Source organism: Arvicanthis niloticus, chromosome 3 (genome assembly GCF_011762505.2).
Source record: "Arvicanthis niloticus isolate mArvNil1 chromosome 3, mArvNil1.pat.X, whole genome shotgun sequence".
Lineage (NCBI taxonomy): Eukaryota > Metazoa > Chordata > Mammalia > Rodentia > Muridae > Arvicanthis > Arvicanthis niloticus.
In genome coordinates, this window is record NC_047660.1 from 47,158,635 (window position 1) to 47,178,280 (window position 19,646).

The following is a 19,646-nucleotide window of genomic DNA, read 5'->3' on the forward strand; positions in this document are numbered from 1 at the left end:
TATCTCAAAAAAGTTAAGGTGGAAAGCGGTTAACCTCTGACCTCCACATGTGAGATGTGAGTGCATCCTAAAACACACACACACACACACACATACACACACACACTGGCAAAAGTATATTTATAGACATTTCAACAGTTGGAAATTCTGTCCTAACTAGAGTCAAAATTCAGTTAATGAGATTTTATGAAACTCGTCAGGAGCTGAAAACAGAGGTTTTTAAAATCAAGCATTTAACAATACAATCCAAAGATAAACTAATTTGATACTTGCATGCTGAGGAATAACAGCAGGATGAGGTTCAAGGTCTTTGTTTTCTGTAACTGAACCATTACGCTTCCGGAAGAGCAGCAACAACACTGTAGTTCATAACAAACAACAATAGTCTTGATTCTGAGCAGAGGTGTTTCCTGGCAGCCTTGTTGGTATTGGCTAGCATGTGAGGTGCAAAGCACTCACGTTGTGTGTTCAGAGCCAAGGCTATACTAAAGTCAACCAAACAACACAGGTAAGAGATTCCTGGAAACATTGGAAACTCATTCCATTGAATTTTAAATTAATTTCTGTCCGTTAACTAATGCTAATGTTTCATAGCACACCCCCAACCTATTCCGTTCCATGACTCCATTGTGGTCATGACCCATGACTTCAGAAGCTGGATTTACAAATAATTGTTGACTTTTGTAAGCACTTTTCAAGTACAGTGAAGGGTAAAAGGTTGACAGAATGGAGATGAGAGAGATTTGAAAAAGAGAAATGGAGATGTAAGTAGGTACAAAGGAGTCAGCTTAAAATGGGAGTTGGAGAGAATGTGGAAGTTACAAGAGTTGTCCATTGTTTCGAATGGACAACTCTTGAGTTTCTCGCATGTGTAGCTATTCATATCCATGTCATGAGAATGACAAAGTAGACAGGAGTAAATGTATGATAACCGAGAAAAGACAGATTGCTATCTTTCTCTGTCCAGGATTAAAGGCATGTGAGGAATGTGCGAATGGTAGTTTGGTCTTAAATAGAAGTTCCATCAAGGCTCCATCTTCTCACTCTCAGAGTAGAAAAAAATCTCATACTAAGACCCACTTACCCACCTATGCTTCAAATTATTACCAAAGCATTAAACAAAAAGTATCTTATTGCTGTTTAATATGCATTCTGTGATGACTAGTGAGACTGACCCCTTCCTTGTATACTTATCAGACATTTACACATCTATTTTTATTAGTATCATTTATTTACTGTAAATTTTTCTTCTACATTAAAGAGCAAATGCTACATTAGTGATTTTGCCTTCTCTTGGTTTAGCATCTGTTTGTTGAACTATCCAAGTGCCCTCTGTTTGATAGACCTTTTTTTTTTTTTTTTTTTTTTTTTTTAATACACATAGTCAATTCTGTCAGGCTTCACCTCATGGTCAGGCATTTTTAAATTCAAAATATAAACTTCTAGATTTTTTTTATTAAGAAAAAGATTTATCTTTTACATTTTAATTTACCTGGAGCAGGCTTAAGTCTATTGAATAAACAAGGAAAATAACTGAACTTGAAAAATAATTATACACAGACAATTTTCTAGCCTTTTATATCATGTTGAAAAGAACTGTCATCTTATAGCTCTATACCCAACCAAAAAAAAAATACCCATCAAGAGTGAGGCTAAAATAAAGACAATTTCATAAAAACAAAAAGAAAGTTAAAAGAGGTGATTCAGACTAAAAGGCGGCAGCTGTAAATGGGGACGGGGGGGGGGGGGGAAGAAAGAAGGGATGAAGAACAATGAAAGTATAAATTCACCCATGACTGGATCCCAGTGACAGTCACATAAAACTATAGCAATTGCCATGCGATAGCTTGAACAAAACAATAACTCAGTCACATACAGACCAGAGTCAATAAAAACAGATTGGGTAGTAAGCCTTTGTGGTGTTTACAAAGAAAGCAAAGGCATTAATTTCATGTAAAAATTGCACAACTCCTGGAGTCAAAAACTCAGAAAGAACAGGACTGACAGTTCATTCACTAACAGAGAGAAGGAAACACCAAGACAGGATTAGAAACAGATTTCTTGGGGCTAATGTCAGTGAAGAATAAAGAGGAGAATCAGAGAAAACCAGAATCTTCAGACTATGGTGTCATCTGACACCTGTAAAGGTGAGAGAAACACACAGAGAGAGAGAGAGAGAGAGAGAGAGAGAGAGAGAGAGAGAGAGAGAGAGAGAGACAGGGGGGAGGGAGAGGGAGAGGGAGAGGGAGAGGGAGAGGGAGAGGGAGAGGGAGAGGGAGAGGGAGAGGGAGAGGGAGAGAGAGAGAGAGAGAGAGAGAGAGAGAGAGAGAGAGAGAGAGAGAAGGTAATGTAGGGACCAAGCTAATATTTGAAGAGAATGTTCCAGTAAAGGGAGGAGCTGCTTATGGAACATCCCATGATCTGCAAAGGGCTCAAGAAGCCCAGAGCGAAAGATGAGGATCTCCAAGCAGGAAGAGATCAAGCCAGCAGATAAAGGAACAGTCATTAAAGGCCTTGCGAGTCATCCAGGAAGGAGCAACAGGAAACCTATGAGTATTTTTTTTTCCTAAGAAATGAGACTTGATTCAATAAGGATTAGAGCACCTACTGCATATGAGCTATTCACATGGCTACAGAGGATTATGACACACAGAGACCCACCTTCCGGTTTCAGTCAGGGTGAGCAAGGAGAGGACTTGGAACATAAACATGCTCTAGATAGGGTCACTTGGTGGATACAACATGGAGAACTATAGTTGTAAAGAGAAGCATTGCAAGCAAATAAGGCCTAAGATGCAACTGCTGGCTGCATCCCCTAGTGTATTAGCAAGTCTTGACTTAGGGTGAGACAAGCAAAGTGCTCAACAGCCAAGTATAAGACTCATGTGTGAGAATGAAAATTCAGTAATGTTTTTAAGAAATAGCTTTACTGACATCTAATCCACATACCAGAAAGTTCATCTTTTATAAGTTTGCACTCTACTTTCTATATATCACAGGCATGTATCTACTCCTCTAAATTGTTTTAGAAGCCCCATACATGTTGCCCATAACAATAATTCCCTTTCCACACACCCTCAAATTCTTGTATATCCACAAATCTATTTCCGCTCTTTACTAATATGCCTACCTGAACATTTTACATAAACTGATTCAGATAGACATGCAGTATTCTTTTCAGTTAGAATAATGTCTTACGTCTTATCCATGTTACATCTTGTATGAGTTCTTCATTGCTTGTTATTGCTAAATACTATTTCTTTGTATTTCTCTACCTGCTTTTTATCTAGTCTTCACTTAAGAACATTTGTGTTGTTTTTACTGTTTGGCTGTTATTATTAATGCTGCTATAAACATATCTGTAAAAGTTCTTATGGGGTTGCCTTTTAGTTTCTTTAAGTACATACCTAAGAATAGAACCCTGCATCATACAATCACACCATGTTTAACTACTTGGGGGACTTTTAACTGCTTGCCCAGTGCAACATTTGACCACCAAAGTGCATGAGGATTCTAGTTTGTATCCTTCTCAACACTTGTTACTTTCATTCTTTTCACCCTCGGAAAAGTTGTAGCTTTAGCCTCCTTGTAAGGGACTGTCTTGATTATGTTGGGGGGGGGGGTTGGGTTGAGGGGGGTGGGAAGACCCACGCACCATGTGTGGTACCATTTCCCTGAACTGTAAAACTGGAGCAAGGGAACTGTCAGCATGCTTGCATTCATAGGGCTCTGCTTCCTGACTGTGCCATGTGAGCAGCAGTCTCCATCTCCTGCTGCCTTCACTTCCCCCACGGTCATAAACTGAAGTGGAAGTGGAAGTGGAAGGCGGAAGAAATCCTATCTTCCCAAGTTGCTCCTGCCATGGCAACATGAGAAGAAACTGACGCCCTCCACCATAATTCAAGTGTCATTCACTTGCAAAGTGCCCTCCCTCAGATGAAAGAGAATAAAATTGGACTTTTGTTCTTATTTTTCTGGTCAAATTTAGATGTCAGATATTCTCCATGCAGATAAAAAGGCTTACTGGGTTATCAGGCTACTTGAGTTAAATGCTTACATGTATGTGACTTATTTGGTAGCAAAATAAATGATATAGCTTCTTTGGATCTGTCAGTGGCAAAATGAAGCCATTTACCGAATACCATATTGACAGTCTGTGACACTGGACTGAAATTCTACCACCATCTGTATTATGATTCATGACAATGATAAAAACAGAGGTTGTTAGACTGTTGTTAAAAGAATAAGTACACAAAAGACTAAATGTGGCATTTGTTACATTTTATTATTTGAATGTATTTTGAGTGGATTGACCCCTGAAATGCATTGCAGTTTCAGGAATAAAGGGTTTTGTTTTTTTTTTTTTTAATCTGGTGTATTTTGAATAATGATGATCATGGGAAAGTCAGATATCAGTTTATGCAAAGTTAAGCCAACATTAAGAAAAATTTAGATAAAAAGAATCTTTACAATCAGACCCTGTGGTAAACTTATCTAAGACTATTTTTTTTTCTATTTTAGTTCCTTACTTTTAAGGGTAAATTCACCAGCCATGGATCTGTTATGATTCATCATGCTGGTACAAATGCATGATGAGTTTTAAAAAAAAATTGTGTATAGAAGTCTCAAAAATTTTCTAAAAAATTAAAATAAAAAGAAAAATCATAACTAATGAAATTATCCATTGAATTTCATTTTGCCTTCCAATAGATTTTTTTTTTTACAATTGTCAAGATTTCATATAGGGTCAGTAGGTTAAATATAAACTGAAAAATACATTTTATATGCCATCTAGATTCCAAATTGCATTCCTTACTAATTAAATCATCTCATCCCACCTATCCCCAGACTTCACTGTTCCCATCATGAGAATGCAAATTCCAGTTCTTGAACTTACCTAACATGAGTCTTCAAAGATCAGTGGTTTAGTTTAACGTTGTGTTTTGAGAGTCTGGCTGCTCTTCCCAAGGTAATTTTTTTTTCATTCTTTTTCACTTAACACAGTGATTATGGGTTCCATTGTAGTATTTTATGCACATGGGTTGCTACACTTTGCTTTGATCTATCTCCTTCCCTCACACTCAGCTGTGCCCCTGCTCAGCAGACTGTTCGTTTACTCCAAAAAAGTAGTCCCCACTACTGCCTTTGTGTCACATGCATTCATTCTGTCCTCTCCCATCTACTTCCAAGACACACACTAACACACACACTCTCTCTCTCTCTCTCTCTCTCTCTCTCTCTCTCTCTCTCTCTCTCTCTTGTTATCTCTTGTCTGCTGATGACAGGTGTTCTGAATGGGTTAAGATGGACTCCCAAGGAAGTTTCAATTTATGTTTTCTTGATGGTTACGAATGTTAAATGTTTTTTTCAAAGATTATTGGCCATTTATATTTATGTTTGGAAGACAGTCTATTCTGTTCCTCAGCCCATTTATTGACCAGACAGGTTTTGGAGTTTAATTTCTTTCTTCAGTTGTTTTTCTATCTCCTGTCTGGTGCACAGTTGTTGAAGTTGTCTTCTCCCTTGTGTGGTTTGCTTTTCACTCTGCTAATGATTTCCTTCGCTGCCAAAACTGTTTCAATTCATATATTTCCATTTGGCCAATTCCGGAGATTATTTCTTGTGATTTGGAGTCCTCTTCAGAAAGTTTGTCCCTAAAGGGTGTCTGCCTTGCTTGTTGGTTAAGAGTATGTTTAAGAATGTCATTTCAAGATTTGTTTCATTGTATCATTGAGCTTGAAAACATTGCCAAACTCCCTGACAATGGAACATGGGACAGCAGTAATTCATACAGTTGCAATGTAGTTCATTAAACTACTTGTGGCTGCTTGTTGTCTTAGTTTACATTTTTCTGTTGTTCTCATAAAAATCCTGACATAAGCAACTTTAGGGAGAACTGGCTATTTAGCTCATAGTTCCAGGTTACTGTCTCCAATGGCATGGAAGTCATGACTACAGGAACTTAGAGCAACTAGTCACATCACAGCTACATGCAGTCAGAAGGCAGCAGTGGATATATACATGCTAGCATTGTGACAGTACAAGACAGTGCAAATATGTCTCTATCTAGTATTCTTGCCAAGGTCATTTCAGGTTTAACAAGAATTTGATCTCCTTTATGGAGAATCCCATGGATAAGTAAACAATTCTATTCTGGGATCCAAGGTTAAGATGTCCTAGCTAAGTTAGCTTCTGTTAAACTGCTCATATCTGAGAAGTCTCCCTACAGCTGCTGAGCAAGATACCAGGATGTGGTTTTTGTCTTCAAAAACACTGCCCTGTGGACACTGGGGCCATACTTATATCCAAATACCTGGATGTGGTCCCAACTGGCCAGAATAAAGTTTTCCAACTGGCTATAATCAGTGAATGAATAGTCATCTCTGCGGGGCTACCTGTAACAGTATTTACCTTGCTTTCTCTACTCATATACAGTCTAAGGTTCTCTGCCTAGAGAACTGACCCTCAACAATGGGAATGCCTTCCACCTCAATTAATATCAACATAATCAAGATAAAACTTCTATAGGCAGGCTCAGAGGCTCATGTCCCTGGTGGTTCTACATTTTGTCAAGTTGCATGTGTGAATTAGTTGTTGGTTCATTTGGGGGTTTTGGCTTTCTGAGATAGAATTTTACTATGTCACCTCCAAAACAGCTTCAAATTTTCTATACAGTCTAGGCAGGCCTCAAACTGTAACTAGACATTTAAGTCTCTGCTCTGTCAGGTTGCAGTATATTGACTGTGCCTGCTACTCCTTTACACCAACTAGAAAGTGCTACTGAAAAGCAGAGAGAGGTCTGTTCATTGTAGTTGCATTAGGAAGAAGGACCAGTGACCCCACTGAGACAAGTGACCCCAAGTCCACCACTGATAACAATCTTTAAGTTAGAGAAAGAACTGGAGCAGAAAGCAAACTTAAGCAGGATTTCACAGTCATGACCAAAGTGCGGTCTCTGATGATCGTCTCAGACCTAGTCTTGAAAGACGATCTGAAGAAGTCCTTATCGCTCAATGGACAAAGTGTTCATGGGGAGATGAGTGGTTCTAGTTCAGGATAAAGCCTCACCCTAGTGGATAATTGCAAGGTTTATCTCTTAGAATTTTGGGTGATTGTAGGTTTAGGACAATGACTTATCTCTGTGCCTTCAGCTTTAAAATGAGGTGAGATGGTTGAGACAAGTCAATCCTTGAGAGATAAACATGTAGATTTTGAGGGCCCAGATGGGAAGCCAATACTTTTGAGCAAAAGTGGTTTCTAAATGCCAGTTTCAAAACTAGTGAACTTCCTACCCCAGCCTCCTGATTACACAGGTCATGGGTATGTTGCCTCCCTACACAGAAAACTGATACCAAGAAAGTGGGAGATGGTACCAGTCACCAGACTCTGGGTTCTTGCATGCTAGGCAAGTGCTATGTCTAATTCAGTGCTTGAGAGAAATGAGGATTTGCTTCACTGGATTGTTAATGAAGCATGTTGCCTCCAGAACTTTGATATTGAAGAGAACCTTTGGAGGGCCCAGGGGTATTTGAGAAGAAAGATCACAAACTTTGGTCTTACTTAGTTTAAGTAAGATTACCAAGGTTATAGTTTAAAAATCATTGGTTACTTTTTTATACTCATAGGATCTGTATTGTTGAAAACCATACCAAAAGCTTAACCACACTGATCATATATTTATAGTACACAGTAGATTTCAGACCTAAGTCTTTCCTGTAAATAGGATGTTGATAGGGGAAGAAGGAAGCTTAAAACTTAGAATGGGAAGAATCAGCTTGAGTTAAAAAAAAAACAGAGAGGATCATAAACCCTTCCCACATGTCCCCCTGAGATTCTCTTGACTGAAGTGGAAACTGTCCTTGCATGTCTCAGAGAGTATTTCCCTTGGTTAACTGGTTACTTTAAAATATCTTCATCTGATGCTGGCACTTGGCTTCCTAAAGACTTAACCAGAACATTCACTGTTACCACCAGATTCAGAATGAAGATTAGAGATTCAGAATGAAGATTAGAACACATCCCTTGTGATGACCCAAAGGGAAGTGTTCAGTCTGACCTGGGAAAAGAAGCTGTAATAGAAACTAAGTTCAAGATTTTTCTAATTAAATTAACAGAGACCTGAGGACAATATGTGCAGATGCAAACCAGAAGGAAGAACAAAAGCCCCCATGGCCTTGTTAGCATCTCGCAAGTCAATGGACTAGAACACAAACTATCTCTTCCAGGGGGAAAATTAAAGTTTTGAACTTGTTTGTTCCACCTACCCCTAAAAGATTGGCACAAGACTTGATGGGCCTATGCTTGGGTCTGGGGAACAACCTGTATTACTTTTCAGGTTCTACATTTACAAAATGCATGTAAGACTTAGTGTTAAGTAGGAACCAGAGTAAGAGAAGCGTTACAGCAAACTCAGACTGATTGATATGGAAGGCCCCAGTCCACTGTGGGCAGTGCCATCCCTAGGCAGTTGGGCCTGGGCTATTAAGGCCACAACAGCAAGCAAGTAATTTGACCAAATTCCTTGATGAGTATGCATGGAAATTTTCTCAACAAAATGGAAATCAAGAGCATGCTAAGAAGAAACTACATCACAACCAAGTTGGTTTCATCCAGGGATGCAAGTTTGGTTCAATGTGTAGAAATCAATAAATGTAATTCAGTATATGAACAGAGAAGGGCAAAAGTCACATACTTACCCTGATAGATGCAAAAAAAGCATTGACAAAGTTCAGCGTGTCTTCTTGCTAAATCAGGAAAATAAACAGAGTGAACATATCTCAATATAATAAAGTTTATATATTATAAGTCTATACCAAGAGAAAAACTAAGAACATTTCCTCTGAATTCTAGAACGTCTACTCTCTCTACTGTTTTTTTTTTTTTTCAATACAGAGTTTGAAGTCTTAACTGAAACAAAAAGACAAGAGAGAAAATAAAAGGAAAAAAGGAACATGTGAGGTAGAGAAACCAATCTATCCCTCTTTGCAGATGACATGTTCCTATATTTGACAAACCCTAAAGACTCTACCGGAAGCTTTTAGATCTGATAAATACCTTCAACAGAAATAATCTTTAACCAAGAAAGTTAAAGACTTCTACAAAGAAAAATTTAAGACACTAAAGAAAGAAAAAAAGGAAGACACCAAAAGATAAAATGACCATCCATGCTCATGGATTGGAAAAAAATAATATAAAAATATCTGTATAACTGATAGAAGCCTTCTGATTCAATGAAATTTCCATAAAATGTGATGACATTCTTCATAGAACTAGAAAAAAAATCCTAAAATGCATAAGGAATGCACAGAAGATAATAACTCACCAAGCACTCCTAAGCAAAAACAGGAATGGCGGGGGCATCACAGTATCTGATCTCAGACTATGCTACAGAGTGATAGCTGCAAAGTAGCACAGGGGCATGGTGGCTAAGCAAGTAATGTCACTTGCCACTAAACCTGGTGACCTGAGTGTGACCACTGGAACCTACGTGCTATAGGGAGAGAACTGACTCTGATAAGCTTTCCTGTCACCCCAGAATGCACACTAAACAAACACATAAACAACTTGACATTGGCATAAAACAGTCATGTAAATCAATGAAATAGAACAGAGTATCCCAGAAATAAACCCACAAAGCAATAGCATAAAATTTTTTGACAAAGGTGTCAAATTATATACACACTGGTAAACAATAATAAAAAAACAAACAGCTTTTCATCAAATAGTACGGGGGCAGGAGGGTGCGGAAAGCTGGATCTCCACATACAGAGGAATGGAATAAGATCCATACTTCTCACCTGACACAAAACAATTTCAAAATGATCCAAGTACCTTAATATATAATCTAAAATGCTCAAGTGGATGGGAGAGAGTGTAAATAAAAAGCACTTCAACTGGAAGAGGCCAGGAATTTCTTAAAAGCACAGAAATAGCTAAACAACTTAAAAACATGCAATTAAACAGTACCAAAAAAAAAAAAATTATCTTGCACAGCAAAATAAAGGGACAGTTTACAGAATGGGAGAAAGTCTTTACAAATATAAAACTATATCCACAATGTACATCCATTTTCTAGTTGGTGAATGGATCAATGAGCTGAATGGACAATTTTCAAAAGATAAAACACAAATGATCAATGAGTATTTAAGAAAGCGCTCAACAACTCTACCACCAGGGGAACTGAAATTAAAATGGCTTCCAGATTTCATCTCAATCAAGCCAGAACTGTTATTATTAAGAAAGCAATAAATGCTGGTAAATAAAGGCTGGGGAGGAGCTGGGGTGGTGGCTCAGAGGTTAAGAGCACTTCCTGGCCTCTCAAAGGACCAGAGTTCAGTTCCCAGAACCCACCTTGGGTAGGTTACAACTCTAGCTTCAGGGGATCCAATGGCCTCTTACAGCCTCCATAGGCACCAGCACTTGTGTGCAACATGCTGCACACACACATATAATTAAAAATAAAACAAGAACACTCACATACCACAGATGAAAATTTAAGCTGGCACAGCTAGTGCAGAAATCAGTATGGAGGTTCTTGAAATAAAGATGATGATGATGAAGAGGAAGAAGAAGAAGAAGATAAAAAAATAGGATCAGATTGTACGTCGATTAACAACAGACTGATGGGCTTTAAAATTCGATACATGCCCACAATAAGAATGGAAGGAAATGAAATCACAACTTTAATGGGAAATGTATAGAACTGGAAGTCATAATATTGGGTAAAATGTGCCAGTCTCAGACAAATACTACAACTTTTCTCTCACATGCAGAATTTAGGGGTGTGTGTGCGTGTGTGTGTGTGTATGTGTGTGTGTGTGTGTGTGCATCATAAAACTAGAAAGTGAACTATTAGAGGGAAAAGAGACCTTAATGGAGGGGCAGTGAGAGAAGGCAATAAAATGCTTGAACATGCATGTCCAATGGAGGATCTATTCAGGACAGTGAAGAGAACAGGCAAGAGAGGAATGGGAACAGTGGGAAGGAACATAAATAAAACCAATGTTTGAAAATGTTGCAATGAGACCCAAGATTTTATATGCTAACGACAAAAATGAATGAAACTAAACTGTAGGGCAAAGTTCTGCAAAACCATCCAGCATTCTGTTGAAATGATGAAATAAAACTTCCTATCTGTGCCTAAGCATGTTCCCATTTATGTATGACAAATCCTCAAATATTTAGTGCTATTTCTTCCAGAGGCTGATAATTGACTCCTTTACACCATGTGGACTATTGCTTAATAAAGAGATGGTTTTATGGCTGTGCCTGAGTTCCAAAAAAATCCTAATGCTGAGTCCTATTCCATTGTGAAGCCAAAGGGATGCTCTTTAGGGATAGTTTCATCACATGAGAGAATGTAACTCTTTGAGCTGGAGGGGTGTATTGATCCAAACTGTCTTCCCATGCTTTTAAAAGTCACAAAGATACTCTCACCTAAAAGCATTTGCTTTTTTATTTGAAAAAAAAAAATTCACTTCCCCAACAGAACCAAAACCTAAGCCACTGGGGGTTCATTCATCACACATGACGTGGCACCATTCCATGCCATGCATTTGGAATTACCACACCCTTTTGATTACAAAGAGAACCAACCAAACAAACACAAACACAATGCCTAAGAACTCAGTGTTTTCTAAACCATAGAAGTCTAACTTTATCCCATACATTTAAGGACTCTGCCTGCAAAAAAGGAATCAAAGTCTATCTGTATGCATTTATATAAATATTCATATACAAATAAATGCATGTGAATAATAAATTTTTAAAAAATATAAATAATTAAATATCATAATCATCCATAGATATGCATATGATGAGTGAATATTTGATTTTCTGGAATTATTTATTTGACATAAGACTAATAGTTTTCAAGTGCAAATCTCCTACTGGTCACCAGATAGTGTCAGAATTTTCTGAGGTGACTTATTAGTTTACCAGAAGCATGAGAGAATTTTGCAGTCTTTTATTTCTGCTATCCCTCAGAAGCATTTGACTCAATGTTCAACAAATCTATTCTAATACTTATCACATTCTACATAGACATGACATGATATGGACCACAAGGAGATGTGTGTCTTGCTCTAACAGAAACAAAACGTTCATAACAATAAAATAAATTCACATAAACCAAAATTCCATGTGTAATCCAAAATGATCTCATGTAAAGTAATGCTATCTTAATTTGTGTCTTAAACAATAGTCTGTTGCAGTGAAGAAACACTATGGCCATGGAAACTCTTATAAAAGAAAGCATTTAAGCTGGTTTGGATTACAGTTCATCACCATCATGGCAGGAAGCATGGTAGCACATAGGCAGACATGGTGTTGGAGGAGCTGAGAGTTCTACATCCCCGTCTGTAGGCAGCAGGAAGAGACACTGGGCTTGGCTTGAGTATTTAAAACCTCAAAATCCCAGTGACACAGTTTCTCCAGCAAGGCCATGCCTCCTAGTCCCTCTCAAGCAGCACTACTGACTGATGACCAAGCGTGTGATGTGTGAGCCTATGGAGGCCATTCCTATCCAAACCACCACAGTCTGATAGGAAGAAATGTCATGTGTTTGATTGTGAACTAATCTGGAGTCATTTAACAGTAGAGACACTACGGAGGTCAGTGTGCTTGTCTGGACCTGCAAGAAGTGCTCAAGATGGGGCTGGTGAGGCGACTCAGAGGGTAAGAGGATTCCTTCGCCAAGCCTAGCATCCTGAACTGGATTCACATGATAGAAGGAAGGAACTGACTTCTGTGGGTTGTATTGTGGGCTCACATGCAGTATCATCCAGCCACAAACATATACGCACATACAGAAACGTAAAATAAAAGTTGGGAAAAAGAAGAATTGAAGAATAGGATTATACATTTTGAGCACTGGCTGCATGGGAACTGAAGGGAAGATGGATGATACACTGTGAATAAAAAGATCAGTGCAGCAGGATGAACAGCTAGGCCAGGGCTGACTTTGAGAGGGGAGACTGAAAAGCTATGGAAAAGTTACAGATGAGTGGTCATGAAAATGGAAAAAGGGGGGGGGGGGACAGTAAATCATAAAAATTTGGGAGTGGGATGGTCTCTAGATGCAGATTTCCCTTTGTCAAACATGGCACATAGCATACATTTGTAGAATCACAAGTCTTGTTTAAGGGAAATTATTTGGATAGCTTGGCTGTTGTGGGTGTTCACAGCTGTTTAGGGATATTTCCCCAACTTTCATAAAAATACATATTTGAAATACAACATTCCATGAATGTGCATATACAGTAAAGGTGCAATATAAGTTTAAATATGGGAGTACAATCACTTCCCTAATTTTGAAATGTATTGTCATTAAAGACATAGAAAAAGTAAAGAAGGAAATAGAAATTGGACTCCTCCAAATTTCTCTATATTATTTCTTTACAAATGCATATTCTCTGACACTTAAGATCATTTGATTCTATCACATATATAAAAGGAAATAATCTGGTTTTTTAAGTCCTAAAAAGAGAAGGAAGCAGCTTCAGAAGCATGTATTTAAAATGAATTGTGTGAAGCTAGAGAGATGGCTGAGTGGTTAACAGCACTGGCTGCTCATCCAGAGGACCCAGGTTCGATTCCCAGCATGCACATGGAAGCTCACAGTGTCTGTAACTACAGTTCCAGGGGACCCAACACCCTCTTCTACTCTCCCCAAGAGATGACTACACACAGTGCACAGACTTACACACAGGTAAAACACCAGTACAAGTAAATTTGACAAATTGAGCTGGACAGTGGTGGCGCACGCCTTTATTCTTAGCACTTGGGAGGCAGAGAGAGGCGGATTTCTGAGTTCGAGGCCAGCCTGGTCTACAGAGTGAGTTCCAGGACAGCCAGGGCTACACAGAGAAACTCTGTTTCAACACCCCCCCCCAAAAAAAAATTGACAAATTGATTTAATTATATACATTCACTGAGTTTTGTTTCTTCCACTCTTCATCTTCACCATGAAAGATTTTTGGTTAACCTAGAGAGACATAAATACATAAACAATCACATATAAACATCTTTGGCACTGATCAACTTTTCCACAGCCCCTGGGGGTAAGTGAGTATGTGTACCTTGTACTTATCATAGAGGCAGATGCTCCAAAGCCCATGCAGTTTTTCCAGACAAATATATTAGAGGCTACTCATCTGTATGATGTACTGCCTTCTTTCTGCCTTCCAGCTTTAAAAGTAAAATGATATCCCAGATTAACAAACAAAACAACACAAACAGCAGCAGTAAAGGGAACTGTCAATGTAATAATAGCATAGGTAAATCTGTAATTCCTCTTTACCCAACCTCAAGGAACGTGACCTATATTACCATGCAGACCTTAATAATGATTGCTAACATTTGCTGCACCCTTGATGTTTGCCAGGTTTCATGCTCTGCAGTTTCTATACATTATGTCTTTGACTCTTCCCAGTATCTGAGTGAATGGTATTCTCTTCATTTTATAGGGCCAGAAATCGACGTGAGTGAGTTAATAAGAAGTCTTTATCACTGGTCTATGAGTTTCTTAGGGTTTTTGGAACAAATAACCACAAACATTAGTGCTTACAACAACAAACTTTGATGGTTTGTAGTCCTGGAGACTAGAGAGCTAAATATCCGATTGCAGATAGATTTGCACCCCATAACATTGTCCTGTCTCCTGCAGCTGCTTGAACACCCTAGCTTTCCTTGGTGTGGGGCAGTGTAATTCCAAGTGGCATCTTTCTGTTTCTGTTGTTTCTGTTTCTTCTCCTTATGTGTCACATAGGAAATTTTTCATTTAATTTAGGATCCAATCTGATTGAGGATGATTCTACCTCAAAGTCTTAGGTCAACAGTACCTAGAAAGATGTATCCCAAATAGCCATGCTCTGAGGTTTAAATGACTGTATCTTGGGGGTCATTAGTCATCTAACTGTAGCTAGTGAGTGAGTGTTAGAATCAGTACTCAAGCATCTGTTCAATATTCCATTGATTATTCAATGCTTCTTTTTAAAGTCAAATCCTATATATAACATGCATAGTGTGTATGTATACATACAGTAGATATATGTAAATTATACACAATAAAGGAGGTACTCAATAAAAAAATAACAGTTGAATGAGTATTAAGTAATAGAAATGAAGTTTGAATAGTCTCTTAAAGCATGCTATGGCAGAATGTATTGTCAAGAATTTCTCAGAAGGCTGCTTCTGAGTAAGCACTCTATGTGGCGTTCCTAGTCCCCTTACAGAGCTGTTAGGCACCCGCCGCTTATTCCATGTCATCATCCTCTTTGATCTCAGTCTGTTGTTTTAATACAGAAACCAAAGGCAAATTAGAAATCGACTCAGGAAAGAATTAAGGGAGGGGTGTGGTCAAGAGCCCCACTAATGATGGGAAATAAGTGTGTACCGAGTTCACTCCTCTTGATCAAAAGGCAAAATTAGCAGTTCCAAGCCTCTCTTGGTGTCTCTGTTCTCCAGCCTTGAGTGAAGTTTAGATGCAGGGTTAATCTGTGTCCCTTGCTTTCCAAGAGCTCCCAGACAATTTCCTGGAACAAGAGAGTAGCCGGCTCATAGAGTTTTCTTTTCTGTTAAATAATTTTAAGCCCCAGGGTAGGGTGGTTAGTCACTGAGGGCTGTGTCTCAGAACAGTGAGGCCTTGGGGGTTGGGGGTGGGGAAGAGGGGAGGTAACAAGACTTCCATCCCACATATTTTGAATTTTAAAATGTGCTAACATGATGGTGGAAAAGGTACAAAAAATTTCTAGTGAATTTTCTTTTTCTTTTTCTTTTTTTTTTAAAAATATTTTCTACAGATAGATATGTGTGTAGTTCAGTGGTCGAAATGCTTGCCCAGTTTGAGCAAGCCCCTAGGTTTGATTCCCAATACTACAAACATTGATTATACAATATTATCAACTGCCTGACCATAAATGCCAAACAAGACCACCTTCTGAAATGACGACTATAGGAAGATGAACTAAATCCTTCTAAAACTGCCTGATTTTTCTTCTCTCCACAAAAACAGAACTAGAGAAGGGACCCGGTAAGGGTTGCCGGTTGGCTGGTTGGCTTTACACATGATATCAAACTTTCTGGAAACTTTCTCTTTCCAGTTTCCCCTCTGAAAAGCAGGCAGCGAGGCATCACCTACTACAAAGGCAGTGCTCACACACTGTTCAAGCAGAAACCCATGGCTTTTACTGGACTGGAGGATTATTGATTTTCAGTCTCACCATCATGAACACAGAGAATGTGCCATCTCAAGGTCATTATTTTGTTCCTTTGGAACAATCCTTGGGTCTTGCTTGGTCTGAGAGCTTTGGACCTTACTTATCTGTGCTGAATTTCCATTGAATGGCCTAGAGCCCAGGATAGGGCTCTAGCCTAGATGATCCCACCTCCAGCTTTCTGTCCACTTCCAACATAACAATGCCATGGTCGCAAGCTCTCTATCTGACATAGACCCAAAGTCTCACACAGCAGCCGCCTGACTCCATCTCCCTGTGATTTTTGACTATAATGGAGACACTTTTCTACTCTGGTTTCTAGGACACAACTACACCCTAATTTTCTGCCTACCCCACAGACCACTCCTTCTCATTTTCTTTCATTGAGTGCTCTTCCTGAGGCCCATTTAACATTAAAGATCCCCTAGATTCTGTTGAGTCCTCCGGGCCTTGCAGTCCCATCCCAGGGAAACTCATCTAATGCTATTCTCAAGTCAGACACTGGTAAAGCAGAGCTCACAGGCCACATCTGATCTATGGCCTGTTTTCATGAAGTTTTATTAAAAGAGCCACAATTATTTGTTTAAGTCTCCCCTATGGCTATCTTTGTGCCATGTCAGAAAAGTTAGACCATGTGAACTGCAAAGGCTAAGTTATTTACTGCTAGGCCCTTATTAAAGAAAATACACATATTAGGGTTTTATTGAAATTTCATATTGACCAATGAACTGTACCTAACTCAGTGGGAGACTGGGCACAGTCAAACACTGGGTTAAAAACAAAAGAGCAGGTGGCAAGTTCAGTCTGTGACCTACAAAACAAGTGTTGGTTCACTTACAGCAGAAAGACACTTGAAGACTCTTGAGGTTTCTTTTGACTCTAAGTGAGTGATAATTGTGGTAATTGAGAAATGACATATGGGCAAGAGAATGACACAACAGGAAGCAAAGGTGGAAAGATGGGGAGTTGGACTTTGGGGGTCTTTCCTTTACAGTTCCCACGGGACAGCCAGTTAATGAGAGGAAAAGAGGAAGTTCTATAAGGTAGAGAGAGAGAGAGAGAGAGAGAGAGAGAGAGAGAGAGAGAGAGAGAGAGAAAACACATCTGGGGCCTGTCACTGTCTATATAACAGCTGAGTCTTGGACTGCATGAAATCCCTCAGCAGATATTTACTGAGTGTTTAAGCAAGTCCAGGTGAAGGGAGGCCAAGGTAAATGCATATCTTCCTGTGTGTAACTATGGCTTATTAATTTACCAAATGCTGATAGTGGCAAGGAAAGAGATGAGGCAAATCCACAGAGAAAGCAGGGGACTCATACCCTAAGCAAATGCTACACCATCTTGATTGGGTTATCTGTAGCAGGCCATTCACATTGCTGCATAGAGTATTTACTTACAATTAAATTGTCATCATTGGGCCTGGAGAAGAATACCACCTGAGTGATATGACCTCATCCCACCGTATCAGGGGATGCATGATGTTGATGTCATGAGTGATTGGTAATGGTAGCTTTCATGCCTTAGTTTAGGTGTCATTGTTGATTTTATCAATAAATAACCACCCTCTGGCCCTTCCCCATACTTTATGCTTTGGAGTTAAGACTTTCAGCCCAGCCCACACTTAGAGAAACAAAGTTCCTAGAGGAGGGAATGCCTGACGTTAGTTCACATTCTTCTGCTAGGAATATTTGTCCCTTATTAGTTTTATTCCCCCAAGGTGTGTCAATGTCTGTGGGGTCCAATGGGCTGTACTTCAGGCTATAATCTAATATGTTGTTCAAATTGGACAGTTCTTTCAAGTTGCTTCTTGAACTCCTCTGACATGCCCTAGCTTAAAAATTATTCATTTTTTTGAGAATTATGGAAACACACACACACACACACACACACACACACACGTTTTTAATCACACCTAGCCACCATTCTTCTTCCAATTACTCTCAGACTCCACTTGCTGTGTACATTTCCCAACTTGATGTCCTCTTTCATAACCCAGAGTCTAATCAGGACTATCTATCTATATGTATATGCTTGGGTATAGGGCCATTCACTGGAGCACAGAAAATATTCAAGAACTACTTTTCTGAAGAAAGTGGATTTTAGTAGGTCTTCAACTGTGAAAGCTCCTCCGTTAAGGGCAGGCCTTTGTGCTCCCCCTCTCCATCTATGCTGGCATTTTGACTGCCTTGATCTTGTGCAGGTCTTGTGGAAGCAAACACAGCCAGTGGGGGGTCATGAGTACAATGGCCCTATCATATCTAGGACACTGTTTGCTGGCCATTCTTCCCAGCCTCTGGCTCTTACAAGATCTTTTTTTTATCTCCTCTCCTATTCCCCGAGCCGTGGAAGAAACAGATGGATATAGATTCAATTTAGGGCTGAGAAAGCCACAGTTACTTATTCTCTACACTTTAACCAACTCTGTATTAGTTGTCACTCAAAAAAGAAGTTGCTACAAAAAAAGATTCTCTGATGAAGGCTGAGAGCTGAACTAACCTATGGGGATACAGAGAAGCAGTTAGGAGTCAGTTTGATACTATGTATGTAATATAGGTAGCAAATATGTAGCAACATAATAGTAGGTTCCTCACGGTTACGTTTGTAGTTGCCTCCCATTCTTTATGTAGTGGAGCTCATGCCTCCCATTCTTGTTTGTTTGTTTTTTTTTTTTTTTTTTTTTTAGCAGTTCCTTGATTTCTGGCACAAAAGCCCCAAGGTTATCTTCCATTTTACCCTAGAAATTAGCAGTTGTTTTAGCTTTACAATGAATAAATGTTCTAGTTTGCTTTTTCTATTGATGTGATAAGACACTGACCAAAACCACCCTGGGGAGGAAGGGACTTATTTCATCATACAAGTTATAGTCCACCATTGAGGGAAGCCGAGGCATTGACCTGGAGGTAAGAACTAAAGCAAAGACTAGAGAGGAATGTGGCTTATGGGATTGTTCTCCATGACTAACTTAGCCTGTTTTCTTTACATGACCCAGCACCACTTATAAAAGGGTTGCGCCACCCATCACAGGCTGGACCCTTCCACATCTACCATCAACCAAGAAAATACCCTACAAACTTAATCACAGACCAGTCTGATGGACGCAATCCCTTAATTGAGCGTTGAGGTTTCTTCTTTCCAGATGACTCTAGTTTGTTTCAGATTGACTAAAAACTAGCCACCACTATAAATGAAATAGTTTATTTAAAGTGTTAAACATACAGCTATTACATGAAATCGCAACCCCATTCCTAGAAGAACTAAAGATATCTCTGCACAAAACCATGTAGAAGAATGCTCATTGCATTGGCATTAACATAGTGTAAAGAGAGACAATGTAAATGTCTATGAATAAACAATATAAAGAAATGTTCTATTCAATGGAATAAAAGTCATCCATAAGAAAGTAAGAATGCTCTGTAGGCTTATATTTTTTTT

General features: G+C 39.0%; 1 long non-coding RNA gene across 3 annotated transcripts in view; it reads right to left on the reverse strand.

Moving 5' to 3' along the window:
- Positions 1 to 8,694: 8,694 nt before the first annotated feature.
- LOC143441678 (uncharacterized) overlaps positions 8,695 to 19,646 on the reverse strand; it is a 48,129-nt gene continuing 37,177 nt past the window's right edge. Inside the window, exons 2-5 of one of the 3 annotated variants that reach the window (XR_013109282.1) lie at positions 15,395 to 15,533; positions 14,079 to 14,187; positions 13,926 to 13,984; positions 8,695 to 8,744 (exon numbers count right to left, since the gene is read on the reverse strand). This is a non-coding gene — a long non-coding RNA (uncharacterized LOC143441678). Of the gene's footprint in view, positions 8,745 to 13,750; positions 13,985 to 14,078; positions 14,188 to 15,394; positions 15,534 to 19,646 lie in introns of those variants that run through there. The other 2 variants (XR_013109281.1, XR_013109280.1) reach the window with 2 other exon arrangements.